Raw genomic sequence first — 21504 nt, forward strand, 5'->3', positions numbered from 1 at the left:
GAACTAATATAATCAGTCAACAAAAATATGAAAAAATGTTCAACATCACTAGCAATTAGAGAAATGAAAATTAAAACTACACTGAGATTCCATCTCTCTCCAGTCAGAATGGCAATTATCAACAAGTAACAACAAATGTTGGCAAGGATATGGGGGGAAAGGTTCATTCATACATTGCTGGCAGGACTGCAGATTGCTGCAACCACTCTGGAAAGCAGTAAGGAGATTCCTCAGAAAACTTGGAATGGAACCTCCATTTGACCCAGTTATCCCACTCCTCAGTTTATATCCAAAGGACTTAAAATCAGCATACTATAGTAATGCAGCCATATCAATGTTTATAGAAGCTCAATTCACAATAACTAAACTATGGAACCAACCTAGATGTCCTTCAACAGATGAATGGATAAAGAAAATGTGGTGTATATACACAATGGAATATTATTACTCAGCCATAAAGAAGAATGAAATTATGGCATTTGCAGGTAAATGGATGGAACTGGAGACTATCATGCTAAGTGAAATAAGCCAATCCTCCAAAAGCAAAGACTGAATATTCTCTCTGATATGCAGATACTAATGCACAACGGAGGGGGGTGGTCATTGGATTAGACAAAGAAGAATGAAGGTAATGGAGGGGCAATAGGAATAGGAAAGACAGTAGAATGAATAAGAACTAACTTTCCTATGTTCCTATATGAATATATAATCAGTGTAACTCCACATCATGTACAACCACAAGATTGGGAAGTTATATTCCATTTATATATAATATGTCAAAATACATTTTACTGTCATGTATATCTAAAAAGAACAAAGTTTTAAAAAGTTAAAAAAAATAAAGTTAGAATATAATTTCAGAAAAGGCAAGTTCTGTTTTAGTTAAATCTGATATGAATCAAAATTCTGACTATGAGAAACAGAAATGCCTCATCTACTACATGACTCAAAGACCTGAACATGCCATCAATACCACATTCTGCTTCTATAGCATCTTTATTTGGGACATCTATGAGGCACAGTTAAGGTTAAACAAGAGCACAGAAACATCAGCTACAAAGCTCTGAATAGTGACTATTAGATGTGAATCTGTGCATGCAATACAACCTGTAGGCTGAACATTGGGACAAAAGTGATGCTAGTGAAGACACAGATTCAAATGGGCCCATCTTGCAATAGCATACAATCAAAGAAACATTCTCTCACCTCCAATGGAGTCCCACAAGGGACAGATAGTTCCTCATCTCCCTTCTTGGCAGCTCACCACAGGCATGTAACCTCAATCATCTAATGGGAGGATAGCTACACCTTGAACCTAAAGCTGAGAATCTAGTGATGAGAGTCCAATAAAGCAATGGTCAATGACAACAAGTGAACAGCCAGTTCTCTAAGTTTTTCCAGTTTGGTCCTTCAGCACTCTCTTAGAAGTGACCAGATATCTTTCCAATAGGTTCTTCTATTAGTTATGTCTGCCAGAGTAAATGCCAAGGAGATAGTGGCTCTATTTTCCTAGGATTAATACCCACAAGATGATGTTAAGACAGGAGTTGATGGCAGTCAGCTGTCGCCATTCTCTTCTGAGAATGAAGCTGTGGTAGACAGACTTTAACATGATCACAGGTGATCCCTAATGGACTCATGCCCTTGATAATTCCCTCACTCTGAGCATGGGTACAACCTGTGACTTGTTTCTAACCAACAGAATATAGAATGTCACTTCCATGAATGTAATATCAGACTTTAATTTCTGCCCCACCAGCAGATTCTTCTTTAAAGGAAGCTGCCATATTGTGAGCCATTCTAGGGAGATAGTCAAGGGGCAAAAAACTGTGGGCAGCCTCTAGCTGACAACTGACCATGAGGCTCTTTGTCCAACAACCCATAAGGAACTAAACTTTTCCAACAGAAAAAGTGGATCTTTCCTCAGTCACACCTTCAGATGAGAACTCAGTGCTGACATGTTTGTTGCAGCCTTGTGAGAGCCTGAAGCCAATAACCCAGAAAAGCCATGCCCACACTCCTGATTGACTACAAAAGCTGAGGTAAGAAATGTGCGTAGCTCTAAGCCACTAGGTTGAGAAAACTTCCTTCATAGCAATAGTTAACTAAAACAGAGGCCAAAATAAGGTGGTGGGGATGGGAGCTAGGGCCAGGAGAAAAAAATAGAATCATGATGACTTTGAGTCCCTGAATCTTGTCATATCTGAAATTCCTAAATCGCTAATAGTCATCCCCAGAAATTTTAACTATGCAAGTCAATGAAGATTCTTTTCTTTAATAAACTTTGATGAGTTTCTTTAAATTGTAACCAAAAGAATCCTGGCTAAAGTGACAAAAGATGACAGAAGAATTATAGAATCAGAAAAACTCAAATTCTCAGAGAGAATTCTGTTAGGTATTCCAGAGTAGGCCAGGACTACAGGAGGGCAGAAAGACTTGATTCCAATGAGTCAATAAGAATGTTACCACACTGAAGAAACATCAGCCCAGATGTTCTAGTTGCTACATTAATTCCCAGAACCTACCCACTTTTATTAGATGCAGCTCCATTCTTCACATGTAGGAGATAACAACATTTCAAGAATTAAGAGAGAAAACACATATAACAGTATCTTAATATAAGGTCTGACACATCATAGACATTAAACAAAATGTGAGCCAAAATTCAAATAAGTTCTTTTTAAAATATAAAACAGAAACACTATTTTTAAGTACTTGTTTATTATCTCTATTAAAGAATACTTTGAAAATCCATGGCTATTTTATTCAGTATGTGTTAGCAGATACTTCCAAGGGGATTACGTTTTGCACAGTCCCAGAAGACTTTGATGTGCTCTCACTGGCTTCAGCTTTATCAGCCTCTCCACATGTACCCACAGGTGACAACTCAGGGACACTGAAGTGACAGCAGTCTTCCTATCAGCCAAACACCAATTTTGGCACCTTCCTCGTTACTTATTTATCTATTTATTTATTAGTTGCTATTTTGGGGATACCATAGATTGAACCCAGAGGTACTTTACCACTGAGCCACATCCCCAGTCCTTTTTCACATTTTATTTAGAGACAGGGTCTCAGTTACTGAGGCTGGCTTTGAACTCAAAATCCTCCTGCCTTAGCCTCCTGAGCAGCTGGAATTACGAGTGTGCACCACCATGCCTGGCCTCATTACCTTTTTAACTCCCATGACAAGTCCATGAGATGGGAACTATTATTGGTCTTACTTTATAGATGTGGAACTCAGACTTAGAAGTAATTGAGCCAAGGGTCTAGAGCTATGAAATGGGGAGCTAAAAGTTAAAGTGGCACTCAAAAAAGTATATTGAAAGAAAAAAAATTCAGTAGTAAATCCATCCTCAGTGCTCCCTCCCTGATGGACAGGCCTTCTGCTACTCTTGACTCAGTTTCTGTGTGCCTGGGAAAGTATAATTAGGGTTTCTAATCTGCAATGAGGAACATAAAAACAAACAAAAGTATGACTAGAAGCCATGTAAGTGTTCGAGTAACACAAGCCTAACAATATAATGATCATGTTTTGACTCACAAAATATTTCCAAAAAATAATCTACCATTTCTAATTTGCACTCCTCAACAAAATTTTATCCAAAAAAAAAAAAAAAAAAATACATGTCTTCTTCAACTCACTGAAAGATTTGTTTCACCAGGTGGTTTTAATCTCCTTTACTACTGACAACTTTTGTGGCCCCTTCCACATCTAATCCTTGTATTACTATTGATTCTTAGCTGACCCTTAAGAAAAGTCAACTGAAATTAATGTGCAAAAAAAATCTATGAAATCCAGATCAAAAGGGACCTCAAACTATCATTAAAAACTTCTAAGGTTCTCTGAGAAGAATCTTACAATAATGTGAAGCACATAAATAACTGGGCAGTCCACCTCTACCCAGATGAGTGACAACAGTTCTGATGAGTCCTTTTCAGACCAAATCAACAGGATAAATTGGTTCTGTAGCATACAGAATACCATTACACACAAGTGTGTTAAACAGTGCATAATTAGCATGCTCAAGACATTTGATAGCAATCATATGCAGGGTACTCAGAGACACTGGAGTGGAATTTATGAATTTTAAATAAACTTTTACAGTTTCTTAGGGAAAATCTTTAAAATTACTGCTGCAATGCAAAAAGCTTTAAACTAAATGTTTCAAAACAGGTGTTTCCAACCTTTTTGTGTCTTACCACAATCCCCTTTGTAACTATGATTTCAGTTATTTCCCAAACACACTTTAAATCTTCTGTCATGAAAACAATTTAATCCAAACTCATAGAGATCCTCAGATTAGAGATTTGTTAACACCTGAACATAAATAATACCATTATCATTCATGTAAAATATCTCATTGAGGAAAATAACTAAAATGTAATAATAATAATAATAATAATAATAATAATAATACTGTCTTAAGGAAAATCACAGTTCTTTACTGCCCTTTGGCAGGAGGAAGAAATGTACACATTATTATGCATCCATTAGCCTTTCCACAAAAATAAGTTTTCCTTTGTCACACCTTGAAAAAGAAATCTGGGGACAGGAAGAGCAGGATAAAGATGAGACGCATGAATAATGAATCAATGAGAAATGTGGTGTCCAAGACTCATAACAATCTGTGATCCTTACTTTTTCACTCTCAGGCTCCTGAATTAAAGAGAGGACTTTTAATATTCTTCCAATGCCGCTCACCCACTAAGTGGCTTGATAGGCAAGCACAGAGTAAACTTTCACTTACTCAAAGGGAACCATCTTTTGTATTTGCTCTGTCAGATAGTACTAAGAGGCAAGAAAAGGGAAGGGTGCCGCAGGACTGGCTATCAAGTTAGCTAAACCAGGCAAAGGTTGCTGTTACAAGCCTATTTCACCATTAGTACTTCTGTAGTATCTGTTGAGAAGACTTTAAGGCATTCTTTAATGGGAAAATGGCCAAAACAACAATGGTAACGGCAGAGTTCCATTAGCACTACACTGGTTATTAGTAAAAAGATGGATCAGAGTGTTAATTTTTAATTCAGAGCCACTCCTTATATATTCCACACAAAAGAGCACTACGAGTTTATAAAGTCATTTTTCTGCTGCCTGTATAGTACTAAATTATTTAAAACTCATTTGAAAAATACACATACACCTTTGACAGTTTTTAAAATACTGTTTGACAACAGCCTTTTCAACATCTATAAAAATATGTGCTAGAAAAGCAGATTCTGTACACACTATCTTTCATTAGCAAGTCCTAAGGTATTTTTACCAACTGGTGCATCACACTTCACAAAACTGTTTAACAGAAATAAGAGGAAATGTGACTCTGTGTTTAGAGCTCCAAATTACTTAGTATCTCTTACACAGAGAATTTATTCCACCCTCAAAATCTGTATGTTGGTTACACTGAGTAATCCTCCCTCAAATGTTACAGGATTATGAATTCTTAACAAACTGACATTATAATTGAGGGTTTTCTGGGTAAGAATTCATTGAATAAATCCACAACTTGGGGGGAGGGGAGACAAAACTGAAGTTCTAACTGATACAGCAGTTAGAGAATATCAGAGAAACTCAAAAGACTTCTTAAAGATTATTTATTAAATACTGTTTGAATCATGAAATCTCAGTGAGGTTTTCTTTTAATAAGAAAATTTAATTAGGTTTTAATAATATTAGTTTAAAACTTAAAAAAAACAACAACGGAGACTCTTCTATAAGTAGTCTTAACACAGTTATTCCCCTCAGAATATATCTTTCTTGAAATTCACTGTTTCCTCTATATTTGTAGCTATATCTAGTATTTTCAAATCTACTGCTTTGAGTTTTCTTCCTTATTTTTAAAATTAAACTCACTACAGGCTTGCCTACTTGATTAGTTTTTTAAGTCATTATCATCATCTTGTGAGCTGGGAAAATACTCTATAAGATTTCTATATTCTTAGAGATGACTGGGGCTGCCTCTGAAGTCTCATCTTAGATTCTCCCTGTGAGATAAGGCAGAGCCCCTGGGGCCAGGTACTCCTAGCACTGGTGGCACTTTCACTGTCCGCCAGTTGCTGGGATGCATTTTCAAGGCTTCTAAATGCTCAGTTTTCCCATCTCTCATTTGAATCTCAGACTTTGCCTACAGCTGTACACTGATTTTACATAAGATGGTCTTTCCTTATTACTTACTCTAGACTTCTGGTATTGGATTGCTGACTCACCTATTTGTACTCAGTCTTTTATCTTTGACTGGACCAGCCACCCCAATCTCTGGCTTTATTTAGCCAACATGCACTGATATGTGTCAACCACCGTTTTAGAAAGTGGGTATAAGCAGAGCATAAGACATAATGGTGTGTTAGTTTTGTGTAACTGTGAGCAAACTATCCAAGAAACACTACTTAATTTGGGGCTCCTTTTTCAGAGGCTCAACCCATAGTTGGCCAACTCCACAGCTCTGAGCCTGAAGTGAAGAAGATTAAGGCATGAGGATGTAGCAGAGGAAAGCTGTCATCTCACAGTGGCCATGAAGCAGAGAGACAGTGCAAGGAGCCACATAATCCCCAAGGGCACAACCCCAGAGACCTACTTTCCCTAGCCACACCCCTCCTGCCTATAGTTACCACCCAGTAGTCCATTCAAATCCACTGAATAGCTTAATCCACTGATAAGGTTATAGTTTATAATCTAGTCATTTCACCTCTGAACATTCCTTCATTGCTTAATACATGAGCTTTGGCAGGGGACATTAAAGATTCAAACCATAATACATAGATAAAAAATAAGATTTGTGAAAACTATGCTACTATACAATTAATTTGAATAACTTGAATTTTCTACTACAAATAACATTCTCACAAAATAATATGGGGAACTGAAATTTTAAAGAAAAAATAATATCAATGAACCCATCATCTTGAGTTAACCACTAAATATTTTGTTATATTTCTCTCAAGCTCTTTGGAATAATGATTTTACTATGAAAACTACATTAGATGTAATATTTAATATATTATTATTATATTTTTTTGGTACTTGAGACTGACCCCCCAGGGTCATTTTTGCAGTGAGCTACATCCCCAGACCTTTATATTTTTATTTTGGGACAGAGTCTTGCTAAGTTGCTGAAGGTCTTGCTAAATTGCTGAGGCTGGCTCCAAACTTTCAGTCCTCCCATGTTGCTGGGAATACAGGTATGTACCAACACACGTTATTCTATCTTCTACCTTTACCATGAGCATTTTACAATTCCATTAACATATTCTCTGACAATACCATCTTAATGGTTTTATAATACCTCATCACATCATTATCTCTTGAATCATTTACCTACTATTGGATGTGTAAGTGGTTATTCATTTTCTAGTTCTTCATGACAATAAGTAGACTGATAATAACCTTTTTTTAGTTTCTATTTATTTGTAATTTGTTTATTCTTAGAAAGGTAATTATTGAATCAAAGGATAATTGAATAAAAAGGTATAAATCTTTTTATAGTTCTTAATGCTTATTAAATAACTTTGCAGAATGTTTGTCCCAACATATAGTCAATCCCATTAGAGGTTTACATAAACTCCCATTTCACCAAACCCTCAATAATAGCAAGCAGATAATTTTTTAACTAGTTAATTTAATAGGCAAAATAGCTTATTTTAATTTTCCTTTACTTGTGAATTTTGTATTATATATGTATTAGGCACTGATTGATGTATTTCTGATGGCTTTTGTCAATTTGCCTACTGGTATTTTTCTTGAAGCTAATACTATACATCCTAAAGATGCAATTTTTTTGTTTCTAATTTATTTCTAATATTTTTGGCCCTTTATTATTTTATTTATTTTGTCCCCTTATTAATTTATAAAGTACTTTGACCTGAAATAAAATATCTGTTTCTTTTGTCTTCATTTGAGGTTATGTTCAATGTTTTTTTTTTGTTTTGTTTTGTTTTTTTCTTAGAAATTTAAATTTCCAGCCAGGCACCATAAAATCAGCTACTTGGGAAGCTTGAGATGATGAACTGGAGGCCAGCCTGGGCAACATAGCAAGACCCTATCTCAAGAAAACAAAATAGAAATTTAAATTTCCTTCACATATTCTTAGACATTTTGTACATCTTATTTTCTAAACATCAGAAATCTGTGAAATAAAGCTCTTAAATTGTTTTTTTCAAATGGTTAAAAAAAATTCTTCAAGTTCCATTGATTAAATAAGTCTCAATTTCCCTACTGACTTTTGATGTTACTTTTATCATGTCTGTGGCATATTATGTCCTAAAAAGATATGTCTTAGAATCAAGCCACCATAGCAATATAAATTATGGAAGTGACATATATTGTTAGATATAAAACTTGTTATTTATTTGACCTGTGTGTTATGAATGACTATAAAATTAAAATGCTTTCCTCTTGAATTCAGAAGGGAACAATGTCCATTTAAAGAGAGATAAATTAGAACCAAATTATTTTATCTCTCATATAAGCTAATGAGAATCCAACTTTAAATGGAAGGAACGTTTATGCACTCTGCAGCCTGTTCTCAGCTGGTTATCACAGAATAATTGATGTACTAATGATTTCAATTCATAGCACTGACTGTCTTCATTTTGCATAATTTGAACCAAACCTGAATGTAAATGGAAAATAGTCCTCTTGCCTATTTAACTCCCATGACTTTTAACTAAAAATCACTTAATATTGCAGCAGAAGTAGGGGAAATTAGCAAATATAAAGAACTCACTATTTTAAAACATTCCTCATACCGAAATGGGAAGAATTAAGTAAATACATCAGAACTCTCTAGAGATGTGATTTATCATCTTATTAGTTGAGAATGAATATTTAATTGTATAACATTTATCTCCAATAATGTCACCTGGAAAAAAATTTCCAAATAGGCCAAAGTATATATTCTAAATACTCTCAAGGAAATAAATGGGCTTCACAGGCTTCATTATTTTTTTAATGAAAAAAATATATTACTAAAAAAATCCAAGTCAAAATTATTGGTAAATTTATAATTAACTTTTCAGATTAAAAAACATTATTTTTGTGTAAAACACATTATACAGTCCTCTTCAATTTAATAGATATATTTATTCATATCACCTACTAACCTTGAACATGACTTTTCTTTATTTTCTTTTTTTTTTCATTATCTGAGACATTCAACACAGTGCACTCAAGTCTTGTACCTGTCACCAAGTCACCAGAATTGATCATTAACAAGTCTAGTTAGTTAAATACAACTTAAGTTAGTGTTGCATCTACACACCCACAATTATATCACAACACGTTGGCCAATTAGGTCCAGCCCTGTAGTGAACCTTAATCCAGACAATTCTGTTCAACTAGAAAAGCAGCTGCTTCCTGGATTCTACCTACTGCTCTACAACCAGCATTCTGAGCTGGCTAACTGGATAGAACAGGCCCTAAATAGGGTCTAATTTGCAGCTTGTGTAGTCAAGTTGGTATGGAAATTTCTCATATATATTTGCATCCCTGTATACCATGTGCTTATTTTTTTATATACCTTTATTTTATTTGTTTATATTTATGTGGTGCAGAGGATCGAACTCAGTGCCTCATGCATGCTAGGCAAGCACTCTACCACTGAGCTACAGCCCCAGCCCCATGTGTTTCTGGAACCAATTGCAGAAGACAATATTTATTCATGCACTTAAATTAAAATTTGCTTACAAACCATGGGCTAATTGGACATTACTTCTGAATTTCATAAAGGTAAATGAAAGCTGATGTTTACACACAGATGCTCTGAAATGATATTTCATAATTTCATCAAAAAATAAATAAAACCATAGTCCAGAGGTGCTGCTATGGACTAAATTATGCCCTTCTCAAATTAACATGCTGAAACCCTAACACCCAATGTAAAGGTACTTGGAGATGAGGCCTTTTCAAAATAATTAGGTTCGATGGGGTCAGCAGGGTGGGGCCTTTGCAACAGGATTAGCACCCTTGTAAGAAGTGAAAATAGAATTTGCGTATTTGTGCCCATGTGTCCTTTGTCCATCCATCTATCTGTGCCTCTTTCTTTCTCACCTTGCTACATGAGGACACAGGAAAAGTGGCTTCACTAAGAAATGATCATGCTGCCAATTTGATCTTAGACGTCTAGCTCCAGAACTGTGAGAAATAAATTCTGTTGTTTAAGCCACACAGTCCATGTTATTTGTTATGCCATCCTGTGCTAATTAAGACAGCAGCCTAAGAAGACATGAGGACCTGGAACAAAAAAAAAGGATATCAATTAAAAACTGGGAAAATCTGAATAAAGTATGGGCTTTCATTAATAATAATGTGTCAATATTGGTTCATTAATTGTAACAAATGTACCACACTAATGTTAGGATTTTAATAGGTGAAACTGAGTGTGGTGTACATGGAGCTTTCTATACATTTTGTAATTTTTCTTCTGTTAATCCAAAACCATACTACAAAAAAAGAAATTTATTTAAGACACCTAATGTCCTCCGTCTTTAATCTCCCCCTAAAAAATTATCATTACTTTATTCTCCATACAAATGGCTTTCTTGTTCTCAGCTATGGTCTAGAATATATCTGTATCCATTAGTGTTAGCAGAAAAGAAATTCTCTATAAGTCATTACTTAGTGAAACTAAATTGTACTGTGTAGCTAAGGTCTTTTGTACACATAATCTGATAAAAAGAATCACCTGGTATTCATTATCATCAGCCATTAACATTGAACAATTACAGATTCTTAAAAATATTTAGAGGGCATAAACACAGACAAGGAACTACAACTGACTAAAAAGGAAAAGAAAATCTCTCACTTAATGAGCAAAAGAACTGTAAAAAAAAATAGAATAATTTTTATTATGTATCAAAATTTCCAAGAGCTTTAAGAGAATATTTAGATCAGAAGGACCTGAGGAAGTAAGGAAGCGAGCACTTTCAGATGCTGCTGGTCAGCTATAAACTGGAACAAACAGAAAGTAAAGTGATAGTATGTACCAAGAGTCATGAAAATAGTCCAAACCCTTAACTTTCTTCTAGGAAGGACTTCAAGGACTTGTAAGTAATTCTCTGAAAATATCTTCATTTGTAATCTGAATGAATAGTAATAACATTAGTATGTAAAACTAGGGAATGAAAAATTAAATTAAGGAATCACTATACAGCCATTAAAACTAAGGCTTTTAGAGATCTGTGTTTATAGGATATTAAATGAAAAAGTAAAAAATATAATTGTGTACAAGGATAGAGGTAAGTGACAGCATAATGCTAATAGTAATTTTCTCTAGGTTTAGAGACTGTGGGCAGTTTGTTTTCTTCATCATACATTTATATATTTTTGACTTTTCTACAGTAATATGTTTCTCTTTCAATTAAAAGCTGGGAAATAAGATTACCTCTTCATTTAACCATTGCTTCCTTTTTAGTTTAATTAAATTTTTAGCAATTTTTTTTAAAAAATTGATACACTAAGCTTGGCACAGTGGCCCATGCCTGTTATCCCAGTTGCTTATGAGGCTGGGGCAGGAGGATTGCGAGTTCAAAGGCAGCCTCAGCAAAAGCAAGGTGCTAAGCAACTCAGTGAGACCCTGCCTCTAAATAAAATACTAAATAGGGCTGGGGTTGTGGCTCAGCGGTCCAGTACCCCTGAGTTCAATCCGTGGTTCCCCCAAACCACTACCCCCCCCAAAAAAAAAATTGATACATTAAATCTCTTAGAAAAGAGTAACTAAAGAAAATGCACCAGCAGTCAGATAAAACAGTCTTTTCTGCTCTTCGTGCAATTCCCATTAAGTTCTAAATTCTTCCCACAGTGGTCAGGGAATGGGTGAATCACTCAGTCCAGCTATGTAGGACAGGGCTGGGCCTTCTCTCTTTCTACAGGCTTGGCCTCCAGAGCCAGGGAGATAATTTATATTCCCCCTTTCCCTCAATGAGTTCCAACTATAGTGGGAGGAAAAGTTTTTTGCTTGGAAATTTCTCATTCTCATCTTATAAAATCTAATTTTAAGGAATCATTATTTGGGGTTAAGTATTGCTTGCACCTTGAGTTCTATTCACTGCATGCCCTCCTGAGAAGCAGGACAAATTAACTCTTACAAAGGACTCAAGTAACTTTCCATTATGGGAGCCTATACAGAAGAAAGGGAGGAAATATACAAATGAACACGCAAGGAATGCAGAAGAAAAATTTCCCCTACTTTACTAATCTGCTCTGGACAGTCCTGGAATACTGATTTAAACTGAACCCTTAACAGGTTGTGAGAACATGTTTCCATGAAATAAAACAAAGGATGAGTATCATTCTATGTAAATTTGTCATCCAAGATTATGAGAAAAATGTGATAGTCCCAATAGACACAAAGATAAATTATGTGATGCCAGCTACCATAGAAACAGAAAAATTATTTTTCAGGAAACTCTCATCCTGGACAATGAACACGTGTACATATACACACAGACCACTTTGTGCTAAACAGTCAAAAATAATCCAATAAACTGGCATAACTTCTTGAAAAACAACTTCAGCTATCTTTGCATAATCTGAATTCCAAACAGCAGCCCTTTCCACCTCTCAGTGAGCTGCCACATATACTGACCAAACCCTGAGATCATCAAATTTCCTTCTTGAGTTCTCAATCATTTCTGTAAAGTGAGTCTTTCTGTAAAAGAGGCTTTCTCTCCCAAGCATAATTAATCCAAATATCACTAGATTTACATATTTGTTATTTGCTTGTTTACACAAACTCCTGATGTATATTTTGACTCGATATCCACTGGTTTTTGTTTTATTTTCTACTAAGCAGCTAGAAATACTTTGATATTTCAAAAAGTTTATGATGATATGTTAGGCTTACATTTGGAGAAATGTGTTAATTTTTATATCTCATTTCCTCCTCTGTTGTAGATAACTCTTCTTCCATTTTTCAGAAGGCTTTATTAATAACTTTCTTTATAATTTAAAACCTATTATTAGCATTTCTGACTTAGGTGAAGTATAAATCTACCAGTAGTTACTTCCATATACAGAGAGCTATCTTGAGAGCAGTCATGAGTAGGCTTAGGAACAAACAGTGCTTGTGGTAACAAAGGTTAATAGATGAGTAGAAATCTGTGAGTGCAGCCTATTATTCTCATTATCACCAAAGTCCTGACAATCAAATTCTCTTTTCTGCTAAAGACAATAAATGATGCTGATATTATACATATATTTAAATTTAGTTTAAGCAATTAATAACTGCTTTAAAACTGTTCTTCTCATATTTTTCCTGTTCCACATAAAAATTCATTTGAGACTTGACCTAGCACACATGGATCTCTAGCTGAAGGCAAATTCCTTGAAATTATACTTACTACATGCAACATTAATATTTCTATGTCTTTTTTCCTTTTCTTTTTCCGTTTTTTGGGATGCCAGTTGTGACCCACTCAAATCAATTCATTGCTCCTTAAAGCATGAGAAACCAGAGGTGGAAGCTACTGCTTTAAAGCCCTACATTGGCAGGTGAGCATGCTGTTGGCAACTTACTGTTTGACAGTAGCTCAGGAAAAGCCTTCTCTTTTGTTCTCTTCCCTTCACTCTCCTGTCCTCACTAACTCCCTAAACACTGCCTTTGCATTCTTTTCATTTAACTCATTGCTGCCATCACTACTTCTGCAAAACAAATCTCCCCCAAATGAAGTGGCTTATATATAAAACAAAAACCATTTTCTTGGACTCAAATTCTATGCATCAGGAATTGATAAAGAGCACCAAGGGGTGTCCAGCCTCTATTCCATCCTGTTTAGCCTCAAGTGAAAACCCAAGGCTGGGGTGACTCAGCAACTGAAGGTAAATGCCATACACTCACATACCTGGCAGTGACACCACCAACTCACAGACGGAAGGCAGAGTCAGGTAAGATGCACTCCTCATGTGGGCATAAGTATTTCAGCTTACAAGGTCAAACATTTCCTGACTTAGTAGTAATGTGATACCTGTTTGGATTCTATTGGTTACAGTGAGTCATAAATGTACTTGATTTAAGGGCAAGTAAAATGAACTCCACCTCTTGGTGGCAGAGTGGCAAAGTTCCAAAGGAACATGTGGGACAGGTGAGTTGTTACAGTCATTTTCTAAACTGTTATTCCACAAATTCACCAATTCCAGAGGTAAAGATCCAACAATCTTCTATGTAACTAGATCCATGTTTATCAACTGGCACTTCAAACAAAATGAATCCAAACTTAACTCAACCTCCTCTTATACTACCTCAGTACCATTGGAGAAGAAAGAACTTTATGTTGTATTATAGGCAAATATGCCAGAAGCACTTCATCATAAAATGTAAGCAGATGCAAGGAGAGAACTCAAAGTAGCATGGCAGCTTCATATAGTCTAAGGAATTCTGTCCCATATGGGACAGACATATTTCATAGTCAATATCAGTAAAAAAAGAGGGACAAACAGCCTTTCCTCATGTATAGAGTTAACAGTTTCTGTTGACAGTTAAGTAGCAATTTCAGTAGCTATATATAATTTTAAATATTCCCCTGCTTCCCTCTCCCTCCCATCCCTGACAACATTCACTCCCTTGGAAAAGGCTCTACTATTCAGATGCAACATCACCATTTTTTCTTTTCATATAAGTTAAGAAACCTTCTGGTGACTAGAAAGGCAACTTCAAGAGTTCACAGAAGTTATACAAAATTACATATAAGAGGTTGTGAGGGGAATGGGAAAATAAACAAGGAGAGAAATGAATTATAGTAGATGGAGTAGAGAGAGAAGATGGGAGGGGAGGGGAGGGGTGATAGTAGAGGATAGGAAAGGTAGCAGAATACAACAGTTACTAAATAGGGCATTATGTAAAAGTGTGGATGTGTAACCGATGTGATTTTGCAATCTGTATTTGGGGTAAAATTGGGAGTTCATAACCAATTTGAATCTAATGTATGAAATATGATATGTCAAGAGCTTTGTAATGTTTTGAACAACCAATAAAAAAAAAAGAGTTCACAGAAGTAATTTTCAAACTGCTACGTGGACTACTGATATCCCCAAGACTCTTCCAGAGATTCATGAAGTCAACATCATTTTTATAACAGTATTAATAATTATCTTCCTTTTTCACTGTGTTCACATTTGCACTCATGGCACAAAGCAATGATGTATACAAGTGCTGATGTCTTAGCATGAATGAATGAAGCAAAGCAGTGCTCCCAGAGAGTACCAAGAGTCACTGCATTCTTTTTTTTAAACCCTTAATGTTTATTTTTTTATTATTATTAGTTGTTCAAAACATTACAAAGCTCTTGACCTATCATATTTCATACATTTGATTCAAGTGGATTATGAACTCCCATTTTTACCCCGTATACAGATTACAGAATCACATTGGTTACACATCCACGTTTTTACATACTGCCATACTAGTGTCTGTTGTATTCTGCTGCCCTTCCTATCCTCTACTATCCCCCCTCCCCTCCCCTCTTCTCTCTCTACCCCATCTACTGTAATTCATTTCTCTCCCTTGATTTTTTTTCCCCTTTCCCCTCACATCCTCTTATATGTAATTTTGTGTAACAATGAGGGTCTCCTTCCATTTCCATGCAATTTCCCTTCTCTCTCCCTTTCCCTCCCACCTCTCGTCCCTGTTTAATGGTAATCTTCTTCTCATGCTCTTCCTCCCTGCTCTGTTCTTAGTTGCCCTCCTTATATCAAAGAAGACATTTGGCATTTGTTTTTTAGGGATTGGCTAGCTTCACTTAGCATAATATGCTCTAATGCCATTCATTTCCCTGCAAATGCCATGATTTTGTCATTTTTTAGTGCTGAGTAATACTCCATTGTGTATAAATGCCACATTTTTTATCCATTCATCTATTGAAGGGCATCTAGGTTGGTTCCACAGTCTTGCTATTGTGAATTGTGCTGCTATGAACATCAATGTAGCTGTATCCCTATAGTACGCTCTTTTAAGGTCTTTGGGGAATAGTCCCAGAAGGGGAATAGCTGGATCAAATGGTGGTTCCATTCCCAGCTTTCCGATGAATCTCCATACTGCTTTCCAAATTGGCCGCACACCAATTTGCATTCCCACCAGCAATGTACAAGTGTACCCTTTTCCCCACATCCTCGCTAGCACTTGTTATTTGACTTCATAATGGCTACCATTCTTACTGGAGTGAGATGGTATCTTAGGGTGGTTTTAATTTGCATTTCTCTGACTGCTAGAGATGGTGAGCATTTTTTCTTGTACTTGTTGATTGATTGTATGTCCTCCTCTGAAAAGTATCTGTTCAGGTCCTTGGCCCATTTGTTGATTGGGTTATTTGTTTCCTTATTGTTTAATTTTCTGAGTTCTTTGTATATTCTGGATATTAGAGCTCTATCTGAAGTGTGAGGAGTAAAAATTTGTTCCCAGGATGTAGGTGTCACTGCATTCTTCAGATATGCTTTTTTTTTTTTTTTTTGTAATGCAAGCTTTATTTAAGAATGCACTTGGTGAAGAGGTAAAATTCTTTCATTTTATTAAGCACCAATATTACCACCCATCTGTTTAATTTGTTACGTAATAAAATGAGAAATATGCATGAAACATTGCAGCTAAATAGCAAAGGAAGATGCAGTGTCCATGAAATGTATGTGTGTGGTTGTTCAGCTGCAAGATAAACTAGCTGTTCTTTTCATGGACTATCTCCTTACCACATTTACTTGAAAGAAAAAATGATGAACTCCATCTAAATAAATGTAAAATGGTACACATTTTCTCAAAAATGAACCAAATGAGCCTTCAAGGCAAATTGCTGACATCATTTATTGTCAATGATAAAATTTGAGCTTTTAAGTGGAGATCAGAATTTTGGAAAACTTCAACCACTGTGAACTTGGACAGTTTTCAAGTTCTTAAGACTTTTCTGATGGGATCAGCAGTGGTTTTAACAAATGTGATATTTTGATATTATAAAACTGATATTATAAAATTTACAAAGTCTATCTATCAGCAAACTACCAAAGAAAAATATCAGAACATCACACACAGGAAAAAGATCCTTTCCAAGTTCAAGACAAATCAATGGATTTCAAAATATGGAATGATTCACTGATACAGTTTCAAATTCGACAACAGAATTAATCTTCAAGAAACTAACAATTGCCAAGTTTTAGTTTAGTACAACGAATAACATCCACAATTATCTGAGAATGCATTAAAGCATTCCCTCCTATCCTTTCCAAATACATTCCTATGTAAAGACAAATTGTTTTTCAACCAAATGTTTCAATCAATGTATTTCTCCACAGATTAAATCATATTCCTTGGAAAATATAGGAATCAGCTGTTATTTTTATTACTTAAGCAACATATTTAAAAGTTTCACAAAATTTTCCTGCCATTTATTTACTTATGATTTGGAAACTATAGTAGCCTCCCTTTCCCTTTAGCTATAGCTCTACTTCCTGTGGTTATCTATGGTCAATCACATAACAAAAAACTATCAGAAGTTTTTTTTTTTTTTCTTTCAAAATTTCATGGATAGAAGATTCATTCTTACCATACATCTTAGCAGTGTCAATATACAAAGTTTTATTAAGCCAAGAACTATCACCATGGCTAGCATTGCCACTCCTGTGCTTTGACCTGATTATAAGCACTGCAACTCTGCAACAATCTGCCAAATTGGCTTCTAAGGCACTCTGAGACTGAGAAACAGGAGGGGAGAGAGATGGATAGCAAAGAGGGAGGAGAACCTCATTCATGTAATTTTTAGTATAATATATTGTTATACTGGCAAGTCACCCAGTATGTGAGAGAGGGTGCGGGGGATGCCAAGACTTGGGCTCTGGGTATGGTATGTGGTGATGTTGACCAGCTCCACAGCGGGAGACTGCAGCCTGGGCTGCTCTCATATCCCTTCTGGGGTCTGAGCAGGCACCCTGGGGGCCTGCACTGTGTCCCTGCCTGGTGACAGACCTCACTGGCACTTTGTTTTACTATTAATTATTGTTAGTCTCTTACAATGTTTAATTGTAAGATAAGTTTATGTTTTAAAAACTTTTCCTTTTTGACAAAGTTAAACTTTGTCAAAGGCACTTTGTTTTTGTCACTTTTGCTTATGTCAACCCGTACAGAGCTTATTACTGTTATTTTAAATGAATTTGAATAAATGATGTTATGAATTTAAGTTAATTGGCTAAATATTAGTTCTTTAAAATCCTGTTTTAATCTTAGATATAGTAAATATTTATAGGCATAATCCCTACAGACAAAAATTCTTTGGTATTATCAAAAATTTTTAAGACTTAAATTGGTCTTATGACCCAAAAGTTAAGGAACCACTGGTTTAGAGTTGAGTTGGAAGATCTGACTGCTGAAGCTTATATACTTGGCTCTCCCTTAAATACTTAAACACTAGCTGATATTTGAATAACTATAGTAAGAAATTTAAAAGTTCCTATTTATCGATTTCAAGAAATAGTGCAAAGATCTGAGATATTAGTAGCAAGGGTCTAGTTAATTTAGCCACATAGAGAAGGAACTGAAGAAAGTTTCCCAAGGCCCAGCTGACAGTTTATGGGTCACAACAAAAATAATTCTCAGTATTGGAAATTCTACATGTCAAGAAACATTGTAAGTTCTTTAATACATTATGTCACATCATGACTACAACAACTTTGTAAAGGAGGAATAATTATTTCTATCACTTAAAAGATGAGAAAACTGGGGCTGGGGATATAGCTCTGTTGGTAGAGTGCTTGCCTCGCATGCACAAGGCCCTGGGTTCAATCCCTAGACCAAAAAAAGAGAGGGGGTGGGGAACTGACACATAGAAAGAATAAGAGAATCAGAAAGTCATTCTTCACAAGTCTCCTTGAAATAACCAATTCAAACAAGAACCATCACTGATATATACTAAAACCAAAAGGTTAAAGTTATGGGGAACCTACCTAATGATGTCCATGTATCACTCACATAGACTGCTTGCTAACTCCAAGTCTTTGTCCCTTTAACCTTGATCACCTTAAGTGATTAAACTTATAATTTCTAATAGAGGAAAAACCTGGCTTTTTGTTTATTTGTTTTGGAAGAAGGACAGCATTTTTATTGGGGGTGAGTCCTCACAACACAAACACAGACAACTCCTCTAGATATCAAGTCTCATGAAGATGTCCAGGATGGGTGTGGCCAAGAGTGAGGAATTGTCCCCTAAGTAGCCAGCCCACATCCCCCATGGGCCATGATGAGACTCAGGTGTGCAGGAAGCAGTTAAAGGTGCTGGAGGCAGACTCCAGATCAAAGAGCATCTGGCGTATCTGGGAGTGATCCAGCTCATCAGATGCCAATTAGTAGCCATTGGCTGACTGTTTGGTGGCCTTCAAAGTCTGGGGGTAGGTGGCTCATATGGTGCATGGTCTCCATCACCTCCCACAGGTCGGCTGGATCTTGTCTATGTTGGATCTCCAGGTGCAGTGTGTCCATGACTATGATGACAAGTGAGGCAACATTGGCAATGCAGTGATTGAGATTGCCCATGTCGTCCTTGACCCTCTCCGTGGCTAGTGGGCAGCCCAGGCAGAACTTGTGGCAGAATTCACAATGAAGCTGGTTTCTGAGCCTTGAACCTGCCAGAAAGCAGCTCTGTACTGGACCAAGCGCTGAGAGCAGGCTGCAGTGTACTCATTGGCAGTGACGCAGTTCTTGATAAATGCTTATTCCAGTGCTTGCACTGTCTTCTCTACTGCATTCAGCTCTGTCATGCTGTCATACTTCTCCTTCTCCCAGGCATTCTTGTACAACTTCGCTTCCTCACACACCTCTGGCTTGTTCCCTGGGGCTCCAATGCCCGGAGTGGCTGGGATCCAGTGAAATATCCTGCAGGCTCTGTCAGCCTGGGCAAGCTCAGCAGCTCCTGAGATGGCGCCGGGGACACAACCTGACTTCCTGGCTTTTATAGCCTTCCTATCATGATGCCCCATCACCTCTCTGGAGCTGCCTTTATTTTTTCTTTTTTGGGGGGTGATATCAAGGATGGAACCCAGGGCCTTGTGCATACTAGGCAAGCTTTCTTCCACTCAGCTACATCACCAGCCCCATGTAGTATTCTTGGCAAAGAAATCAGTTTAATCTGAATCTAAGCAAGCCTTAGACCTAATTTGAGTTTCCAGAATGCAGGGGCTAGAGAAGTTAACTCCCTAAAGAAACAAGCAAAGACATGGCAATGTACTAGAAAACAAGACATCTGATATTTTCCAAACATCACTGTCATGGAAAATAAGAAGGGGGATGAACTGCCCTAAAGGAGGACAAAGAAATGTAATAATCAAATATAATATGTGAACTTTGGATCCTCCTCCTCAGCTGCAAAAAAAAAAAAAAATCTAAAACACATTTTAACTCCCCAAAAAATTTGAATATGTACACTAGACAACTAGACAACATTGGGAAATCACTGATACTTTTCTTAGAATGACACAAATAATGTAGTTATATAAAAGGATATCTTTATTTTTAGAACATGCATCTTAAGTTTTTAGTGGTAAAGTTATTATGATATTTACAATTTACTTTAAAATGTTCAGTTACTTTGCTTTGTATTTGAAAATTTTTACAATAAAAAAATATAAATAAGCAAAAACAAAAAACGCTATTAAATATATTTTTCTCATTTGCTCAATCTAACCAAGAAGTTTTTAGTAGGGTCAAAGTAATTACTCTTGTCAAACATTAACAGTGAAGCAGTACCCAAAGCCAAGGGGTTAATGTTTTCAGAACTACCATATTATTCCAAAGAATCTCCCAGGGCCCAGATGCAGTCATGGCCTGCTTAATTAGTGTTTGTGAGTGGCTTAGGGGCATTTTTAGAAAGCTGTCATTCAAGATGGAGCAAAGGGAATGGAGAATAGAAATCAAGCAAACAAAATTAAATAACAGCTGACTTATTAATTTTAAAAAGAAAAAGATAGGTATGATTCCTTTTAGGGACACTGCACACTTCTTCCAGTGATTTATTTCAAAATTTGGGTTAAACACTCTTTTTTTTTTTCCATTTATAAAGCACTTTGATATGAATTACCTCTTTGACTCCTTAAAAGTAACTTGTTAAATAGAGAGGTACGAGATATTGCCATTTTACAGATTAAGAAAATGAGGCTTGGAAAGGATGTATAAGATTTGCCTGAGATCCCTTGGCTAGTACGTGAGCCCTGTTTCTCTCACACTTGACCAATATCCTCTAGCGTGTTTACTGAGTGGCTGTCTTACTCTTGGTAACATTCATTTCTCTGAGCTTCTGCCTAGATAGCCTAAAACTCATGAAAAATTGCAGATGTTCATAATTTGAACTAGAATAAATCTTAGTACCAGATCCCACTTGCTTACATCAGCAGAATGTTGGTGGGGTGAGAGATGAGAAGGAAGCCCAGTCTATGTAGGAGGCAGCCTACTCAAGTGGCCTCCTGGGCCACCTGAGAAGCAGGGACAACTCTTCAAACACAATCATCTCACAGGGTCCCAGGACATGAAGGCAAATGAAAAGACAAGAGTG

At 36.3% G+C, this 21504-nt stretch overlaps 1 protein-coding gene and 1 pseudogene across 7 annotated transcripts in view; both read right to left on the reverse strand.

Moving 5' to 3' along the window:
- The window catches only part of Rhbdd1 (rhomboid domain containing 1), a 135866-nt gene that overhangs the window by 84045 nt on the left and 30317 nt on the right, over positions 1-21504 (reverse strand). The gene's annotated exons all lie outside the window — the stretch shown is intronic.
- Positions 19032-20222, reverse strand: LOC114097948 (vacuolar protein sorting-associated protein 28 homolog pseudogene; annotated as a pseudogene).

Source organism: Marmota flaviventris, chromosome 11 (assembly GCF_047511675.1).
Source record: "Marmota flaviventris isolate mMarFla1 chromosome 11, mMarFla1.hap1, whole genome shotgun sequence".
NCBI lineage: Eukaryota > Metazoa > Chordata > Mammalia > Rodentia > Sciuridae > Marmota > Marmota flaviventris.